This window comes from Zonotrichia leucophrys, chromosome 10 (genome assembly GCF_028769735.1).
Source record: "Zonotrichia leucophrys gambelii isolate GWCS_2022_RI chromosome 10, RI_Zleu_2.0, whole genome shotgun sequence".
NCBI classification, from domain to species: Eukaryota; Metazoa; Chordata; class Aves; order Passeriformes; family Passerellidae; genus Zonotrichia; species Zonotrichia leucophrys.
The window spans coordinates 4,210,636-4,231,380 of NC_088180.1; the positions used below are offsets into that span (position 1 = coordinate 4,210,636).

The following is a 20,745-nucleotide window of genomic DNA, read 5'->3' on the forward strand; positions in this document are numbered from 1 at the left end:
AATCTTGCTTTTTTTTTTTTTCAGTGTTTGAAAGTTGGCAGTGCTTTGGGTGATGATGTGGTTTGCCTGGTGCATTCAGTCTGAGGCTGTGGTGAGCAGGGCACTGTGGGTGCAGCTCTGTATGCAGCTCAGGCAGGAGCATTTCACATAACTGGGCAAAAAATCTGGAGCCACTGAACACTTGCTGCATTTCGTGCTGTTTAAATGCATACTCTGTATCTTAATACTTCAGAAATATTAAGTGCTACTTGAAGTTCCCTATTACAACTGTAGTTGTTTTCCATCAGTATTTTTAAACTGCAGTCAGAGCAAGGGAAAATGCCTTAAGTACTTGAGGGAGAGAAATAGCCCAGGAAGGACTCCCAGAGCCTTTCCCATGCCCTCAGGCCTGTGCAGGGAGTGCTGCTGTCACCCAGTGCTGTTCACCTTAAGGAGGCTTTGCAGCAAGTAGAGCTGGTTCTGTCCGTGTTCACTTAGGTTTTATATTCAGTGAACTGTATCTTCTGACCTGTCTTCAAGCTCTGCTTGTTCTGCTGACTGACTCTACAGTTCTGGCCCTTTCCCTGAGCTGCTGTTCGATTTCTGATGTTCTCTCTCACCTTCACCACTTGTTGCCTTTTTCTGCCTTCTGGCTCTTTCAACCAGTTGAGTTCACTTTTTGATGTATTTTCTTCCTTTAGATTTACATAGTATATGAGTGCCTTTCTCATTGCAAGGTCAAATGGTACTTCACTGAGAAGTCAAAATGTGTGGATTGGCTCTTGTCACAAGCTTAATTTAACCATCATTTATGTTCCTGGAAGTATTCCATTTTTGATCCATTTCATTTATCTTAATACCTGCTTTTAAGCAAAACTTTGACAAATGATAGCAATATGGGGAAGATATTTTAGCATAGTCTTTTGAAAATCATTTTCCTAATATTTGAATTCTAGTCCAGACTAGACTTAAAATAATAGCGTTACAAAATGTCAAACCTGGTAAAGCTATTAAAAAAAGAACAGGAACTTTGACTAATGGCCCATGTATATGGCTTAACATTTAAGTAAAGATTGCATTTCTGACTTGAGCGATGAGAAGAATTCAGCTAAAGCATTTCTCTCCAGCTTCCTGCTGCAGTGAGTGTTCTTAGTCTGCCTGTAGCTGTGGGAAGAGCTCGGTGCCACACATCTCTGGAATGTTCCTGCTCTGTGTGAGCTGCTGTTCCTGCTCTGCCTGGGGCCACCAGCCCTCTGTGCTGGGCATGCTGGCTCTGGGCTCCAGAGAGGGTTGTGCTCAAGCTGAGCTGGGCTCTGGGCTCCAGAGAGGGTTTGTGCTCAAGCTGAGCTGGGCTCTGGGCTCCAGAGAGGGTTGTGCTCAAGCTGAGCTGGGCTCTGGGCTCCAGAGGGTTTGTGCTCAAGCTGAGCTGGGCTCTGGGCTCCAGAGAGGGTTTGTGCTCAAGCTGAGCTGCCCCCCTGGCCTGAGCACTTGTGTTTTGGGAGGGCTGGTGTTGGACGGGGCAGGATTGTTCTGACAGAGCCATGGAGGGCAGGGCTCCTAACTGAGAGCACAGAAGTGGGCATCAAGTGATGGATCCTCTGCCTTAGCCCAGGACAGGAGGAGCTGTGGCTGCATTCCCAGGACAGAGGTGCAGCCCATGGCAGTGGGTCCCCCCAAGTTCCAGGGGCTGCAGAGGCTGCACTGACCAATCCCCTGCCCTTTGGCAGCTGCTGTGCCAGGAAAGGGAGGTGCCATTGGGTTTGTCCTGGGGCTCCTGTGGCAGCTGTGCAGAGTTCTGCAGTGCCTCTGATGCTGGGCACACTGGATTTGCCCTTGTCCATGGCATGAAGCTTTCAGCAGGATTTGCCCTTGTCCATGGCATGAAGCTTTCAGCAGGATTTGCCCAGATTTGCCCTTGTCCATGGCATGAAGCTTTCAGCAGGATTTGCCCAGATTTGCCCTTGTCCATGGCATGAAGCTTTCAGCAAGATTTGCCCAGATTTGCCCTTGTCCATGGCATGAAGCTTTCAGCAGGCTCACAGCAGCCTCTGCTCTCAGGAACTTCATTCTGTAGGAGCAGATTCCACAAGGAGAATGCCATGCACACATTGAATCTGCCACTTTCTCCTCTACCCCAATTCAATAAGATTTTCTGATAGCCTCTCTGGTACATCCAGGAGTGGCTTTTCCTGTGGGAGGGAATATTTGAGGCTGGCAGGCACAGTTTTAATGTTAGAATTGTTTGGATGTGGGCCTGCACTTGGAGCAGAAAATCCACTGCCACTTCCCAGCTTTATTTGCTGAATGGAAACCAGGGAATTGACATCACCTATTCAAGAGCAAGAAAAATGGCATTAACAGCAGGGTGTAATTTTTTTTTATAGTCCCAAGCTTTCCTTTGTTTGCAATTTTAGCTTAATATATTCATGATACCTTGAAACAGGGGTATGCAATGAGATGGGGGTTTGAAATTGCTTTTGTGGTTGTTTCTGGCTTATATAAATGTATATATTCTCTAAAGATGAAAAGTGACTGGAAAAGAGGATTTGGAAGAGATTATTCATCAAAATGGTATTTTTTTTGAATACATTTGTGGGGGGATGGGAAGAGAAATTTCAAGCTTGGTGTCTCAAACTTTGGTTTTGTTCAGCTTTCTTGGACAAAGAATATCTCGTTTTAACCAAAACTTCTAATAAGTCACTGGAGTGAAATATGCTAACAAAAGTAATGTTAAATGTTTCAATAAAAGTCTCTCCTGCTAGTTGATCACAGAAGCACAAACTCTGTGGTTATTCCATAAATTCCCCTGAGAGATTCCAGGATACTTTTTCAAGAGCAGATCTACTTTTTTTATACTATTCATGGAAATACATGGATTTCGTTAAATATTTTCAGGTCTGTGTTTTTAATTTTTTATTTGCATATAAAATTTATAAAGTTAGATTATGATAATGCTGTTTCCAGTGTTTCTGAACATACTTTTAAAGTCTGCCTTGCATGATCTGTCAACTCAAATTATTACATTTGCATCTTTTTTTCTAGAGCCTGTGCAATTAAAAGCACTTAAATTGTGTTTTATGATAAAGTTCAAGGGAGAAGATAAGCCAATTTGTTCATGGCAATGTTGAAATCCTGCTTAATACTTTTATTTAAACCCAAAAATGTTCTGTTAGGATTGAAAGGAAAGTGTGGGAAGAAAATGGCAAATCCCAGTGTAGAAGCTGTAGAAATCTTGTCAGAGTGCTTGAGAAACTTTAAATGGTCTTGTTTAGTTAAACAAGGAATTAGGAATTTGCTTAGGGAAGACGTGGGCTGGAGGTTGTATAAAACAGAATCAGGGAGGTCAGGGGAGATGACAGCAGGGCTGGGATGTGATGGAGAGTTAAAGGACTGAGCTTCTGGTGCAAACGTGGAGAAAGTTATTGCCAGCATTGCTGGGACTCTGGGAGACTTGAAATAATTCAGTTCATGCCACAAATTCCTCAAATTTACACATGAACAAGCAAGGTTTGGTGGCAGGTGAATATTGTCTGTAGTTATTTGTTACCTTTTAAACAGCAACAACATAAGAAAAGAGAAAATGCTTTTGTGTTCATACTTGAAGTGAATTTGCTTTATTAAGAATGTTTTATGAGAAGATTTGGAGGAATCTAGAAGGGAATTCTCTGTTAATCCCCAAGTGAAGATTGTGCCATTCTTCTGCAGAAACAGTTTGGAGTAGAAAAATACCGAAATAGAAAAATACCCAAAGCAATGAAAGGCCCAGGCTTTGTGCCATTTCTCAGCTGTGCCCTGCCCTGTGCTGCAGCAGGAGCTGTCCCATCAGCTTGTCCCAGCTTGGTGGCAGCAGGGATATCTGTCCCCAGAAGGGAACAAGGATCCCTAGGAGGGTTACAGTGAAAGATGGAAGCTTAAGCAGCACCATGCACCAGCTAATGAAAGGGATTGAAAAGCATGTTGTATTCAAAAACTCGTAACACTTGTATCATGTTTAAAGAAAATGATTCAAACCCTACAACTTCACCAACATTCCTCCTTCCCTTTGCACTCCCCTCACTGATCTTTTGCCAAGAGCTGCTGTAAGGAAATACTTCTCTGCATTTCTCTTGTTCTGTCAGTAATAATGGTGAGCCTGAAACCCTTTCTGCAGTGGCAACTTGCAGTACTTCACTAAATTGTGGCTTTTTGCAGATAAATAGAGTTGGTAAAATTTATTTTGATCCCCAAAACCCTCATTTATCTTCCCATTAAAAAAACCCCATATATATAGATATATGTATATATTCCAGCTTCCATTCTTCCCCTTCAATCTTTAAAAAACAGCATCTGATGTGGTTTCTGTGTTGATTTTCATGATGATTTTTAGCCTGTCAAAGACCTTCTGTCTCAACAACTTTGAAACAAAGATTTTTTGAATAGATGAGAAAGTGCAGCTGCCAGATGAACCAACACAAGAAACTGGAAGGGGAGGATCTTGCAGATGGTTCTAATAAAACTGGGCAAACAGCAAATGGGGGCGGGGGGAGAGTGGGTTGAAATGCAAATTGCAATCCCAGTGCAAGTTTTGGGGTTAGTTTGTGAAGGAAAGTTGCATAAACAGCCATTTGAGGCTTTGGCACTGGGGGCACTGTATTGTTGCTCTCAGTTTTTCCTGCCAGCTTCTCCCTGTCCCTGTGTCCGTGCTGCCACCTGAGCTGGGGTGGCTGTGCCAAGAGCCCTCCTCTGGAAAGCCCCATTCAGCTATTCATAGGGCTTTCAGGAACATGAAATACCAATAACAGGCTAGGTTTTCAGGAGCTGCTGAGAGAGGAAATTGTGCTTGTTGGAGCACAGAGCAGTAAAAATGGAGCAGAGGCTTGTGTTGCTTCATTGTTGCTGCCTGCTATCCCAGAGCCAAAACTGCATTTTGGCCAAGCCTTGATAAACCCTGTGTTTGAAGTTTGTACTACAGGATTCATTCATAAGGATGGAGGGTGACTAGTTGTCATTTCTGTCTTTTCTGCTAATTTTCTTCTCTTATTCAATGGTATTGGGTCTGTAATATTAGGCCAACAATTAATGAATGAAATTACAGTAGGAGAGATGCAGATGAGGGCCTGGATAGCCTCTGGTGGTCTCAAATTCAATCACTACTTCTTGACATGATAATTTGGGGTTCTTTGGTGGTTCTTCAGGCTAGAAAATCTTACTGACACCTCATTTCCAAAGCCAAAACAACTAAGTCTTTATTTTTTTTTCCTTCCTCATGCTAATCTTTCCCTTCTTCAATGAAAGGAAGAGTGTTTGAGAGCACACAGGCTTTCAGCTCACACAGCAGCCCTTGGGGATGTGTCTTCATCTTGCTGTGTCAAAAGCTTTTCAAATCAGTAGTTCGGGAGCAGCAAATCCTTCCAAGGCATGAGTAACAGATACTTGTTTTATTTAAGAGTCCTTAAGCATGAGCAAGTCATTAAGTACTTCCTTTCTCCCCATGAATCAGTTCTATTTTAAACAGTCATCATGTATTTAATATCTTTTTAAAGTATCAGAAGTTCTGACTTTTAAGCTTTTCTGGAGTCTCTCGTGTACCTCTGTGAATTTGTATTAAAAACAAATCTGTCAGGAGCTGTACTGATGCATTCCCTTTCCCTTTCTCCTCCAAGAGTGGAAATGCTGTGTGTGCAGCATTTCTTTGCCCAAAGAGACAATTTGGAAGTGAAGAAATTACTGCTGTGAAAGCAGAGCACATCTCTCCTGGTCAGTGGCTGTGTAATGCCACCTCAGAATGGCACCACCTGAGCGGCCTCAGGAGCTCAGCAGCAACCCCAACCCGCAGCAATGTCCCCCTGGGGGCTGGCAGCTCCTGGGGGCACAGTTTGCTGTGCCAGGGGGTCCCTGCAGCCTCCTGGGCAAAGCTGCCCTGCCCAGGGTGTGTGTGGGACTCCACTGAGGGGAGCCCATGGTTTAATGGAATGCTTTGCTCGTGGATATTGACCCTGTGATGTTGTCATGCTTCTCTGATTCAGTCCATTTGGAAAGAATCTGTTTCCCCTCTCTTGACTGTATCATGCAAAAAGGATAACAAACATAAATATTTATAGTTGGGGTTTTTTTGCAGGGGTTTGTGTCCAAGATACAGCATGCTGAGACATTAAACAGCACAAGTGTTGCCAGAATCCTACCAGGCTGGCAAATCTGACAGCCAGCTGAAGGCCAGGGTAAGCTTTTATGATAAAATCAGGCCATGTACTGAATGCTAAAGCATCACCAGTTGTTCATAGCTCAGGAAGAATTCACTTGCAATCATCATGAAGAGGAAAAACCTTTCCCAAATGAAGCTTTGTTTCCTTGTGGGTTGTGACAGTCTTCACAAGGATCTGACTCCATGTTTCAGAAGGCTTGATTTATTATTTTATTATATATATTATATTAAAACTATACTAAAAGAATAGAAGGAAGGATTTCATCAGAAGGCTAGCTAAGAATAGAAAAAGAGAATGGTTGTGGCTTGTGGCTCAGAGAGAGAGTCTGAGCTAACTGATGTGATTGGCCATTAATTAGAAACAATTCTATGAGACCAATCACAGATGCACCTGTTGCATTCCACAGCAGCAGATAACCATTGTTTACATTTTGTTCCTGAGGCCTCTCAGCTTCTCAGGAGGGAAAATCCTAAGGAAAGGATTTTTCATAAAAGAGGTCTGTGACAGTGGGTTTACTTCCATTTTTGCCTCCTTACACAGTCAGCAATCATAATTCATATGGAGGGGTTTGAAACAGCCTTCCTGTTCCTAATCTTGTGAGAAGGTGCCCCTTTACCCCTGGCTGTCACTCAGCCTGACTGGCCAGGAGCTGCTCCAGCCCTGGCAGCCTCTTGGGATGGGTGCAGGGATGGTGTGTGAGAGGTGTGCAGGAATTCTCTGAGAGAGGTGTGCAGGAATGGTCTGTGTGTGCAGGAGTGGTCTGTGTGTGCAGGAGTGGTCTGTGTGTACAGGAATGGTCTCTGTGTACAGGAATGGTCTGTGAGGTGTGTGCAGGAGTGGTTTGTGAGGTGTTTGCAGGAATGGACTGTGATTCATTTGTTGAGCATTCCTGCCCTTTGTGCTGCAAGGACAGCAGAGGGGACCGAGGCACATGGCAGCTCTGCACAGGGGCTTCTCCTGCCCCAGCCCCCAGGGAAAGCCAAGGCAGATGCAGAGGGACTCATCTGCAGCATCATTCACCCATGTGAATTGCCTCTTTGGAGCAGCTGCTAAAAAGGATTGCACATCATCTTTATTGATTAACTTCAAATGTTTTAAATGAATCTGTAGTACTGGGCACTGGAACAGAAGTGAATATGGAGTGGCTTGAGTCATTTCTTTTTGAGTGGTAGGTTGTGTTTTTCAAGTCCCTGTGCTGCTTGTGAGTACAATGACAACTGTGTCTGTGATCTGTGCCACCTGTTGCCTTAGCTACCATTCAATGTGCACTGTGCTGGTGTTGGAGATAAAATGTTTTCTGTGGCACCTATAAAACACCTCAGTGATCTCACAAGCCACAGGAACACCAGATTTCTATCCAGCTGTGGCAGTGAGTCTCTGCTATCTCCAGCTGTGCAGCTCCACAGGTGAAGGCAAAGGGCAAGGACAGCCCTTTGTACTGCTGGGCAAAGCCTGCAGAATTTTAGGACAGAAGTACAAACACCTGCATGCAACTAAAATTTAAAAATGCATGTAACTGTTGATATTTTATTATATAGCTACAGCTTTAGCAATGTTTCCTGGCTTGGAGCTCCCTTTAGAGACGTGCCCAGAGGTGCCCACAGCTTGGGAACAGGTTCTGCAGGCTGGTGGGCACTAAAGGAGGAGAAATCCATCTCCCTCCTTCCCCAGCCAGCTCCTTGAACTGCAGCATCCTGCCTGAATCCATAAAGTTCCCAGTCTCTTGTTCTTCTTGCCAACAAAAAAAAACATTTTGGAAGGGGTTAAAATTTTACACAAACAACATTTCCTTACACTGAGACTTTAAATAATCTTTCATTGTAGCCATTCCATGCCACAAAGTGTTGGCTGATTTCTCTTTTCTTCAGGGCTCTTTTCTCTATTTCAAAGAACTTGATAATATGCAAAGAAAAAGTTTCTGCTGTGTGAGGATCTCAGAACTAAGAAGGATTGTGGTGTTCCCTTAACATTCCTTCTGGAGGCTTTGCAGGGCTCAGTTCTCATTTCTGTTCTTCTCCTGCATCCTATTTCTGGCTAATCCCATCTGCAAAAGCAAATTGGTTGGTAACACTCGGGTTAGGAGAAGATTCCATCTTCTCCATCCACAGGAAATTTTTTCCTCATCTCTAATATCTCTATTTAGACAATGAGCCACAAGTTGAAGTCTGATTTAGGGGTGATTCCCTTACCTGCCTTCAATGCCAGGATGTTCACCCTTCTCATTAAGTCCACTGTCAAGCACATAATGTGTGTTTTCTCTTTGGATAATTCTTATTCATCTCACTTGTTGCTGCTCATCTGCAGGGCTATTTCAGAATCTTCCTTTCAAATGTCCTAAAAAGTCCTTTTGTGGTGATAATCGTTGTCAAGGAGTTCTGGTTGTGCTGCTCAGTCTGTGCCCTCACCAGGCTGGGTTTGCTTTGCACACAAGTTTAAGTGCTTTGCTCCTTGTTATTTGTGGCTTCCCTTACACAAATTATTTGTGTTTGCTTTCTTTCTGCCAACTTTGTCACCCACAAACCTGTTCACACTTGGAGTCACAAGAAGCAGAATACCAGAGGAGGGGAAAAAACCAACCCCACAAACAAAACCCCAGGAGAACTGGACAGAGCTGTTGCCTTGAATAACTCCAAAGAGCTCTGCTCCTTTTCCCAGGAAAAGTCCTTCATTCTTCCAGTGGGCTCTAGAGGCTGTTCCTCAGCCTGTGCCTCCCATCTGCCTCCCTTGCAGAGCTGAGCATGGCTCTTGGGCAGATAAAGTTAAAGGAAGGCTGCAGCAGTGTGCTCCTGGGGAGTGGGAAACAAATGGGAACGTTAAGGACAAAAGTCTGGGGTGCCGGCTCTGCAGCCAGAATTCTGAAAAGAATTCAAATGTGTTTTTTGTAAAAAAAAATGCTCTCACAGCATTTAAGAGATCAGGAGGTCACTCAAGGAAAATGTACAATAAATCAGATTTGAAATTTGTTTGAAATAATCTTCTTGTCTGTCTTTCACAGAAAATGTTGCTGCCCTGACCAGCAGTAATGAAGAGAAGGGGGTGAAGCGAATCTGTCTGGACAAGTGGGAAGTTTGAAATTTTCAGCAGGATTTATTAGCAGTGGCTGCAGGAGGTTTTGCCAAGCCAACCATTGACATGAGAATGGATTCAGTGCCTCAGACTTAAGTGGTAACTCACTTTTCTGCTATCTTCTGATTTCCAATACAGTACAGCAGGATAACTTGTATTATAGATGATATTGTTTTACTACTACCAGAGTTTAAATAGAGAATCTTACAAGAACCAAACGTGATTTTGTCAGCTTTATTCATTAGCAAAAAGTTGAAATTTTAGTATCTGGTACTTTATTCAGTAGTTGAAATTTCTTCCTGTGGTTTCATCCCATGTCTTCATCTTTGAAAAACAAAAAGAGTTTTATCTATTACTGACTGTCTTCCTACCCAATGGCCAGCAAAATGCAGTTTGGAACAGGGGTAGAAGTAGCTCTGTCCCTGTTTTTTGTTATATTTTAAGTGCTTTGTGTGACTCCTGAAACCTGTGGAAAGGTACATTAATTTGGCACACTAGGAAGTTTGCTTTTTTCTGCTGACATTCAATATTTCCTCAAAAATCTTTTTCCATTTTCTTCTTTTCTTTGCTCTTCTTATTTACTTATCTTTTTCTCTGCCATTCATGGCTGGGTATATTAAACATCTGAATACTTCTATGCCCGTTCTCCTGAGGTCAGTTTACTAGTCAGGAATACAAAACTGTGCTACTTTTTAAAATTGGGAGCAGAAAGACCCCCAGGTTTGTCTTGCTGCCCCATTTTGGGCTCTGTGCCTTTGTAACAATGTAGAACTGGCCACTAAAAACAGAAGCTTTTAAAAGGGTAAAGGGGAATTACCATATCTTTAATACCACACCAAGATGATGTTTCCATGTCTTTTGAGGCAAGAGAGTGAAAGGAGGTGTTTGTGCTCTCCTCAAAACCTCACTAAACCCCAGCTCAGTAGGATCTGCCTTAGTTTGAAAACTCTGATGTAACTGCATATATCAAAAATGACATCTCACCACATTCCTTTCATTTGTCATGAACAAAACAAAGGAAATCTGTTATGTGCTTGGTTTTGTTTGAAATGCTGATCTCTTATTCTACCCTCTTTTATTTAGAGGGAGAGTGAACAAATCTGACAGTAGTTCTGTGTGACTGATGGTAGAAAAATTAGACCAGCATTTCTGAACCTCACAAATATAGCTGTTGTTATTTACCAGTCCAGGTGAGGTGTTCACTCCACCCCTGTATCACAGTCTGTGTTAGAATGGGAGAACAGTCAGTGCCCCAGAAGGATCCTGTGAGGTCATGGGTGGGATTTCAGAAATGGTCAGCATGAATGTAGCAATTCTGTCTGAAATCCACACTGTGCTCTGTGCCTGTTGTGAGAGCACAGTCAGAGCAGCCCTTAGGAGCCTCCCAACCAAGAGCTCAGCGCCCAGCCAGTGCACCAGGTGCTCAGGAGGCTGCCAGGTTCCTCCCTCACTGAGTTCCTCTCTTTAGGAGCTGTCTGGTTTGTTGCCAGAGTTGTTTCCATACTGTGTCAGTGTCTTCTGCTGCATTGGCAGGAAGGGAGGGCTTGCGGATTCCATCTGTCTGCAGTGGTGACAAATGAAGCTCAAAAAGAACTTAAAAGAAAAATGTTTTTCTTCTTTCAAGTTTTCAGATTTACTGTGCTCTCCTTAGTGCCTTTTCTCTGTTGTTCCCTGTAGCCCTGCAGTCCTTTCTCTTTGAAGGTGTGCACAGATCCTCAGATCTGATTCACTCACGTGTCTAATGAGAACAAGAAAAAGACAGTTCCAGCTCTCATGTCTGTTTTGGAAAAGTTTTGGAGCTGGGATGTTTGGTTTCTGTAGGGCACTTTAGAGCCACAAATATGAGCAGCACAAGTTACAAAGCAGTCCTAGTCACAAACTCTTGCCCATTCTTACAAAGGAAAATGCACCCCCTTGGCTTGTCTGTATGCAGGCAGTCAGGAGGGGACACAAACAGGTTCTAACCACATCATTAGAGGAAACATTCCTAGGAAACTGAAAGGTGATGTTTTTTCTGCTCCCTTGTTCATCCCTGCCTGGCAGAGCAACTTCTTTGTGCTTTCAGCCTTTGACAAAACAGCACTAACTGTAAATCTGCTGGGCACAAGGACTTCAGCTGAGCAAATAGGTTCCCATAATTGTTTCTGCATTCAAATTACTATTATTTAGCTGATAAAAGTGACAATCAGAGGCCCAGAAACAGGGAGAACAATGCTATGGATAGATTCCTCTGCTGGCACAGGAAGATGTTCATCAGCTGAACACCAAGGGGTTTTTGCAGTTGAGGGAAGAGCTGGGTGGGATGAGCCTGGGAAGAGCCAGGGCTTGCTGCTCTGGGCAGACAGATCTCCTTCCTGCATCTCCTTCCTGCTGGAGATGCTCTGGAGTGGCCTAGGTGGGAACTGATGGCATGCACAAATTCTTTCTGTCTCTGAGAGCAGCTGGAGGATGTTGCCTGGGAGGTGCTCTTGGCTCAGGGATTTTAACTGGGAGGGTTTTCTCTCAGCTTGAGAACACATTTTTTCCGCTTGACTCACTGACTGAAATCTGAATGAGTGATAAAATTTCTAAAAGTAATGTTGAATTGGTTGGAAAAATAAAAACTGCATTTATCATCAGGAAGGAAGGACAAAGTAAGGGGAAAGATTCAATGAAGAGGAAGTCACCACCTTCCCAGGAACAATGGGAGGCTGTGGGCAGCTCACACACCTCAGCCTGCCTGGCTCTGCAGCCACACTGAGGATTCTTCTGAGGCCCTGTCAGGCTCCTGTCCCACACACAGGACCCACACACATTCTGTGGGATGCCTTCATTGAGGAGGCTGCACCAGGAACGTGCTTGCAGAGCTTCCCTCACTGTACAGAGCTCAAGCCCGTGTGGGCATGAAAGGAGGCTGCCCACTGACTCCTGCAGGAGCCATTCCTTTCCAGGAACAACACCAGCCTTTGTTGCTTCTCTTTGGCTTGGCACAAAGAACAAGGAAGGAGCAGAAAATGCTGGCACTAAAGAGGAGCCATGTGAGCTGCAGATAAAGTGAGGTATCTGCAGGGACAGGCTACTGGCTTAGATGGATTTTTAGGATAATAATAACCATAATAACATTCTTTTAATGATCTTACATTTCTATAGTGCATTTCCTGTGTGCATTCCTGAACAGTTTTCCTGCCTCCAAGTGCTGTATCATTTCTGTGTGCTTGCAGTTTGGAGGAGCTCTGGGCACAGAGCTGGGTGTGCTCCCTGCAGAACAAGCCAGCTGCTTCCCTCTCAGGGCAAAACAGGGAACACAGGGGGGAACATTTGAACTGCAATTGCACATGCACAAAAGAAAGATGCAAAATTGAGGATATTGATCTCAAAAGAAGCTGAAGGTACTGAAGGCAGGACCTGTTTGAGTTGGGGATTAAGGAAAAATGACTTTTTTTCTTCCAGACACCAGGCTTGTTCATTTGTCAAGTTCAACCAGGCTTTTCCAGCTGAGGTTTTAATGGCTGAAGGCTGATTCCAAATGGAAACATTGACAGACTAAGCAACAATAACTTAATAATATTTTTTCCATGTCCCTATATGCACTTCTTTCCAGAGGGCAGTTCAGATTTTTCACGCTTGCAGGAATCTCTGTTTTCACTTGGACTTATCTCTGAAATGTGCCCATCACAGGTGTGTTAAAAATTCTGTCCTTGTCAGTTTAGCTGATAGAAGGCAGCTGAGGCTGTGTTTGCTTGGATTCCTGCTGGTGTGATAGCTGGAATTTTCAAACAAACAGGACAAAATGGAAAAATTATCTTGTAATTGTGTGGGACTCCTGGTCTTCGTTTTGGCCATGCCCCTGTAAGTTCCATCCAAGCAGATCTGCTGCTGGGATCTTGTAGCTCCTTTTGAGATGGGATGGCAGATTGCTCATTGCAGGAGGAGGGAATTTTCAGTGGCTGGGAGGTGAGAGGCCTTGCTTATGGTGGGGTCACCTCCTTTCATTTGCTCAATATTTGTAACAAATTCACTTTCCCTGAATTTCCATCATGTGAAACTTGTGTCTTCTACTCTGTCATTTCTTTTATCAGCTGCTCAGTTGGTGATAATTGCATTGTGTGTTTCATACTGGGTCCTTTCATTTTTCTCTAGTCTGTTATTATGTGATGTGGCCTTGGCAAGAAACACATTCCCATTCTTCCAAACAAAAAAAAAAAAAATCCCAAACCAAAAACAGAAACCTGCATACAATTCAGACCCTGCTAATTAAGAAAAGTATGAACTTCTAGGTGAAAAAAGATAATTATCACATTTGAACCTGCTGCAGGCAATAATCATTTCCATGGAATGCAGGTGTGCCACTGTGCCAGGGCTCTGGGCAGTGCTGGTACTACAGCACCCACCTCATCCAGGGAGCTGCTGCAGCAGCACTTCTTATGCCCCCTTTAACACAAAATAATTGGAGTTCTGGAGGCTTCTCAGATTCCAAAGGTTTCTTCGCTTTATCCAGAATGCAGCTTTTCCTCTCAAACATGCATTTCCCTGGAGCTGGACTAGATGACCTCCAGCCACCCCCTCACCCCTAATGATCCTGTGATTCCTTAACCCTCCCCAGGATAGGTCTGAAAATGCTCTCAGAACCAGCTGCTGATGATGCACAGTCTTTGTTCCTTTGCTCTTCCAAAGAGGAGTTCTTTCAGCCCAATCATCTCTATCTTAAATATGAACATTAGCATATCTATATTTTAAGCAGAAATACTTCACAGGCAAATAGGCAGGGCTTTAAAGAGACTTCAAAATATTTCCAAAAATACCTGCCTTGCTTTCTTTTTCATCCTTGTCTTATGTATCATTCTCTATATGAGTTAACCTACTTTTTTTGCTAAGCTTTTATTTTTGTTCTGTTGCTTTCCATTTCTGGTGATATAAATTCTGTGTATTCTCTTGGGGAGAACTGCAGGTTACACTTTAACTTGCACTGTGGTGGCAGTGCTTTGTGATTTACATTACAGTGGCATTCCAAAGATATTTCACAAAATTCAGACTTTTCCTGCTGAAGGAGCATGGTAGGCCATGTGCAAACATAACTGGGATTGTTTATTTTCCCATTAGTAGATAAGAAGGTGCGAGGATAAATAAAATACAAAATGGAAAGAATCCCTATTCCGGATTCTTTGGATTCTTGCCTCCCCACCCAGATGTTTGGAGAGCACTGCAGGCTGCTGAGGTGCATGCTGGTTATCTGCTGCACAGCCCTACCCAAGCTCTAACAATTCCTAAATAGTTCTGTTCCTCTTTTACTGTGGCTTTGCTGTGCTGCATTGCTGTTCTTATGAACAGCTTTGCCAGGTTAAAATACTTCAGATTTTTCACGGTGATTTCTTGAATTAGTAACTAGGAATAAAAGTACCACTTGATAAGCAGGAGTGACACCTTGTTTTCTCCTATCAGTGCAGCTGTAAACCAGCCAGAGGGACTGAATCTGTCCAAAAATCCCTGTTTGCAGGGAAAGCACTGCTGAAAGTGGAACTGAGACAGACAACTTTCTCTTGTTGGGAGTGATTTCCTCTTTCAGTTTTTTGCTGACAGCACAGTTCAGGTACCTCACAATCTAAACATGTATTGTTCCATGCAGAAGTGCATCAGCAGTTCTGCCTTACAGACATTTCAGACTTCTTGAGCACTATCTCTGCTGTCCCCTCCTGTAATTGTTTCAGATACATGCACAGTCAAATCAGGATATTCGGTTTTCAGCATAGAACTGTTTCCTTTCAACATCCATATAAAGCTTACTGAGGAGGGTACGTACATCCACCAATTTAAAGATGCCATACTCTGAGAAATAAACAGGTATTACTCCAGTAATGCCCACTGGAGCAGTCTGGGGTGTATTTTATTATATCACTGTTGTGATTTCAGTGTATTTAAGTTTAGAGCTTTAAGTGAGTGAATTTACAGGTATTAAATGGATCAAAATTTATGAGTTTGCCTTGTTAATGTAAAAGAGATTTCTTCTGCAGCTGAAGAAAGATGGCACCAAGCTCACTGAAGGAAAAATAGTCCTTGCCTGACTAGGAGTCTGTGTTACTGATCTTCAAGAGTTTAGCTGATAATATCCATTAAGCTTGATGCTGGTGATGGATACAAAAATTAACCTTGAATATCTGGTAGTGACATACTTGAATCTTGCATCAGTCAGTATTCAGTTAATTATCTAAGTATCAGTGCAAAGAGAGCAGGCTCCAGCTGGCTGTAATTAGGGCTGGATTGTTCCATGCCTTCAAGACAATTTTTACATTCATGGGATCTGCAGCTTTCTGTTGTCCTCATTTCCTGCAACATAAAAGCACTTGTGTGTCAAAGAATGAAAGGGGGCAGAGAGTGAGAGAGGCTGTGCAGATAAATCTCATTAACATCCCTGACAGTTTGGCTGAGAAATAGGCATTGCAAGATCTAAATAATTTTTTTAAAAAATAAAGATGGAAAACAACCCCCAGGAGCCATAGACAGAAAGTGTTATTTCACTTGCCTGGAAGACAAGGTGGATCTTTAGAAAGCTCAGTGGGTTTTATAAAAGCTGAAATCTGCTCTGTACATTTTGGTCTAATGAGAGACCAGCAGGCTGTGCAGGAAGAAGGTTGGATGGCAGAGCAGGAGTGGGTGAGGTGCCCTGGGTGCAGCACTGCCAGAGGTGCCAGCCCCTTGGTGCAGTGCAGGCTCTGGGGTTTGCCCTTGTGCTGCTGAGCTCCCAGCTCTGCAGGGCTGCACTGGCTCCCAGGGATGTCCTGCCTTGGGGAGACACTCCTCAGCTCCCTTCAGGTCATCATGACCTGTGCAGCCTCTATTTCAGCTCATGAGCAACACTGGCAAGTTTTCAAATTATTCCTCTATTTGGGGAAGAAACAGCCTTCTGTGTAATTGGCATGTAAAATTGCATGTTGGTATTTCAGTGGGATCCAGTGGGGAAGGTTTGTGCCAGCACCTGGTGGGGGGAAAGTGCAGTCAGTGTGAGCCCAAGGACTTCAGGACAGGATCTGTTCAGGCCATGATGCTGCACAAAACCTGCTGAAACCTCTCCTGGCACTTCTGGGGAGCAGGGGGAGGCAGAGGCCCAGCAGCCTCCCATGCTGGTGCTCACTGCTGATGTCCTTCACTCCCTGACCTGACAGAAATCCACCCTCCCTCCTCACCCTCAATGGAGCTGCTGCAGTTTGAAAGCTGGGGCTGTTCACAGGTGGCATGGAGGTGAGCATGGCCATCTCATTTAGGTTAAGGAAGGTAACAAAACCAGTTAAATTCCTTCTTTATTTGGTGCAGATTAAATACTGTCACAAGCAGTAATAGTTGCATGTGTTTCTGCTCAGGTTGGCTCTGTGCAGGCATCCCCAGCAGTGCTGTGCAGGGACCTGAGCTGCATTTAGCAAATGCTTTTGCCATGTGGTCAGAGAACTGCAATACTGAGCTGTGTCTGAGCCACCATCCTGCAGTGCCCTGGCACTGGCTGAACACAGACAATCTGTGTGTCACAGCACTTCAGTGGGGCAAGGCTGAAGTGTGGAATATACACCCAAGAAAATAATTTTATTTTGTGTGCTGGAAAAACCTTTGTAAATTTTCTTTTGTGCACTTGATTATTAATAGAGAATTAATGTTTTGCTGCTTGGACAAGAATGCTTTACTTACTGACCTGCTTCTGTGAAAGTTTCTATTCTCTGAGTATAGAATTTAAAATCACAGATTCTGCTGATTGACTGAAACAAAGTCTCTCAATCCTCAGTATCTCATTAATTTCCTTGAAATGTTCCTATGACAGCTGTGCAGAAGCAGCTGGAGATAAGAAAGTGATCCCAGTGTGTAAGTACAGCCCTGCCTCAGCTCAGCCATACAGCAGAGCCATGGTTTGATGTTTTTCAGCCTAGGGATGGGCTGTGAGCAAGGGCACTTGGTGAGCTGTTCTGCCCCATTACAGAATCAGGGAATTGTTAAGGTTGAAAAAGACCCTTATGATCATTGTGTCCAACCACTGACACAGCACTGCCAGCTCCACCACTGACCCATGTCCCCAAATGTAGGAGGACACAGTATGGGTAATGTAGAATGTAATCTTATCCCCCAACGAGTTGCAGCTGGACTCTATTATATAGATTAGGAGCAGGCCAAATGATAACAGCCAACACCTGTAGCCAATAAGAACTAGTGGTATAAAAGAGTGGGTTGGTGGGAACTGAAGTCAGAGGAGTGAGAGAAGTCAGGTGGCTGCTGCAAGGACAGGAACAGTCAGTGCTCAGAGAAGCTGCCTACGAGAAATATCAAGGAGGTATGAAGCTCTGGTGATATGAAATCCGTGCACCATAATGACAGTAGAACTGTTGTGATATATAAGACAACACCCAAATCCATATCCACAAGGCTTTTACATCCCCCAGGCATGGTCACTCCACCACTCCACCACTGCCCTGGGCAGCCTCTGCCAGGCTGGGCAGCCCTTTCAAAGAAAACATTTTTCCCTAATTTCCAACCTAAAGCTCCTCTGCACTCCGTGTCTTCCTCGTTGTGAGGGGCCCCTGTGTGAGCCCAGGGTGTGAGGTGTGGCCTCAGCAGTGCCCAGCACAGGGGATGGATGGTCACTGCCCTGCTTCTGCTGGCACTGCCATGGGGCCATTGGCCTTCTTGCCCACCTGGGCTCATGTTCAGCTGTGCCCAATCCTTCCTGCTGGGGAGCTTTCCAGTCCCTCTGGCCCAGCCTGTAGCACTGCAGGGGCTTGTAAGCCAAGGACAGGACCCAGCTCTTCACCCTGCTGAACCTCATAGAATTGGATTTGGCCCATGGATCTGGCCTGTCCTGGTCCCTGTGCAGAGCCCTCCAGCAGGGGAACATTGCCACCCCACTCAGTGCTTTTGCCACCTGATGAGGGTGCCCTCAATCCCCTCAGGCCAGCCCTCCTCCTTCCCTTTAGCCTGGGTTAGCACTTGGTAGCCAAAGGACAGGGAGGCACAGGGAAAGTGCCTGAAGTCCTCTCCTCCCCACAGGAGCTCCCGTTCCTCAGTTTGATTTCCAGCAGGGGACTTGGCTGCAGGGCCCCACAGGCACCAGTGCTGGCAGCTCAGCTGGGCAGTGCTCCAAGGTTAAACAAAGCAGTGGGACTGCGACAGGTTGCACTGTGTTTGCAGGACACACAGCCACTGGCTCCATTTTGCATGTCTATATTTCAGTGGTTTCCAGAAAATCTAAAGATATATTTTCCAGGAAATTAAGAGAATTTGGTTATGATGGCAAAATGTTAAAGGTACAACTTGCAGCAAAATCCAGGAGCTCTTGAGAAGCTCCTCCACTGTTTTGTGGTTCATGAGGTGATTCATCCCAGAGACCCTGCCTTCCCAACTGCCTCAGCTCATACAGAAGTTTAAGCCTGTGTCTATGTTGCAACTTCAGCATAAGGGATAATGGTTCCTAATTGTTGAGTAGCACATTGAGTGCAGTAAGTGCTGACCTCTCTCTGCAGCACTGTGCCACAGAAGGAATGGCCTTCGTGTTGAAACCCAATTGGAGAGGCTGTAATGCTTCATGCATCATTTTAATGGCACTCTCAAAAAGCCTGGTATCTCGGTATGTCATTATCTCAGACTCTGCAGTTGTTGTTTCTTATTTAAATGTCCTATCTCACTTGAGATTTAATGTAATTAGAACCAGCCTGTGGAAAAATCTTTTTCTATTATGTCTTAGCTATTGTTCCAGTCAAGATGGTAAAGCAAATCAAACAGGATATAATGAAAATGATAAAACCATTTGCAAGAGGCAGTTTTCCTGAGGGAAGCAAAAGGCAGCACCACTTTTCATTTTGCTTTGTAATTCTAAACATGGCATGGGCCTGGAGTGACTCCACAGAGACCTGTCCAATCCACCTGAGAGCACAGACAGGTACAGCTGGCAGGAATCTGCCTTGGCTGATGCAGCAGGGAACCAGAGCAGCACAGCAATAAGCTTCTTCCACTGTTGCTGCTGCTGTCCCAGCCTGTTCTGCCAGCACTGGGTCTGCTTGCCAGCCAAGGTGTGTGTGAAGGAGCTGGGCCTGCAGTAATAAACATCTGAGATCGTTATTTTTTCCTCGAGCTGCAGCATCCTGGCTGGGGAGGGTCATCCAGACTGTGGGGTCTGCAAAGGCACTGGTACCCACAGCTTCAGTGTAACACATCTGCTGCAGGAGGTGCTGTGTCTCCTGTGGAAGGAGAGGAAAAAGTGGCCAAGGCTTTCTTGGTCTGCCTTGGAGGCCACATCACAGCAAGGCAGGAGCCCTGACTGCTGTCTGCTGGGTGATTTCTGAGCAGTTCAGGTGTTACTGCTCCACATCTCTTGGCTTTTCTATCAGGTTTATCATTTGGCATCAAAGCTGTTTTACAATGTATTTTCTCTTTTGTGCACAAGCCACTTGTGAGCAGGCTTTTGTATTGTCAGCACGTGTTACAGAAATCCATATTCATTCCCAGCACTATTGATACATTCAGCTCTGAGAGGCTTTGATGCAGGGCTGTGTGCCAAGGCCAGAGCTGGACAGGCAGTGCCTGCACGGAGGCTGGCAGGGTTCTCAGACCTGCTGGGTCAGAGGGGATGTGTGGGATTCACATTCTCTGAACCTGACAGAAGCAGAGAACAGAATGATCAAACCAATTCTTATCTCATTGGCTGCTCCTGTGTTGTGCCAGAGTACAATGCACTATGGAGATTGTTACCCACAGCGATGGTGGTTTGGTTCCTTGGCCTGTTGGTCAGCACAGTCACAAGATTCTGTGCAGATTCAGTTTAGATGTAGTGTAATACAGTATAGAATAATATAGCATAATAAAGTAATTAATTAGCCTTCTGCTATCCATGGAGCCCTCCTCATCTTTCTCCATTTTCATTGGGGTTGCCTTGTTTCCCATAGGGATGGATCCAGTGCCCCTGGCACAAAGCCTCTGCTCTAGGCAATGCTGCTGCTCTGGTCCTGGCCTTACCTGGGACCATGGGCTTTGGAGTGCAGAGTGCAGCAGCTCAATCCATCTTCACATCAATGTCAGAAGCAACAGATCAGGCTTGTTTTTCAAAAGCCAATGATGTAAAAATTCAAAGGATCTAAATGCAAGTAATTCAAATGATCAAAGAAATCATTAGGTTAATACCTGCAAACTGTTGTTTGAAATGAAAACAGAATGTAATGAAAACAGAAAATCTACCTGAAAAAATTCTCTTTTTTTGTAGGTTTCTGGGTTTGGTGCTGACTAATTTATAGATCACCTGTGCACAAGTTTGCCTCTTCTGTTACCTTGATCTCTTTGGAATTCGAGAAACAGTAGTTTCTTCCTCTCCCCTTCTCCCTGCTCCTTTCTTGTAAAGAAATGATTAAATACTCAGAGTACAAATGCTGCACATGAATATTTATAAGAACTTTTATAACATTTAGCAAGGCAATGCTTCATGGCTGTCTCTTTCTGAATGCACATAAGAAAGTGCCATAATTTCTTCGAAGCTGTACTGAGTCCTTATTTGCTACTGGGTTGGCAGGAGCTGGAGGCT

At 44.4% G+C, this 20,745-nt stretch overlaps 1 protein-coding gene across 5 annotated transcripts in view; it reads left to right on the forward strand.

Moving 5' to 3' along the window:
- PEAK1 (pseudopodium enriched atypical kinase 1) overlaps nt 1–20,745 on the forward strand; it is a 111,260-nt gene that overhangs the window by 38,931 nt on the left and 51,584 nt on the right. For 3 of the 5 annotated variants that reach the window (XM_064722698.1, XM_064722703.1, XM_064722701.1), the window contains exons 2-3: nt 6,077–6,176; nt 9,157–9,326. The gene's annotated coding sequence lies outside the window, so the exon portion shown is untranslated. The remainder of the gene's footprint in view (nt 1–6,076; nt 6,177–9,156; nt 9,327–20,745) is intronic. The other 2 variants (XM_064722700.1, XM_064722699.1) reach the window with 1 other exon arrangement.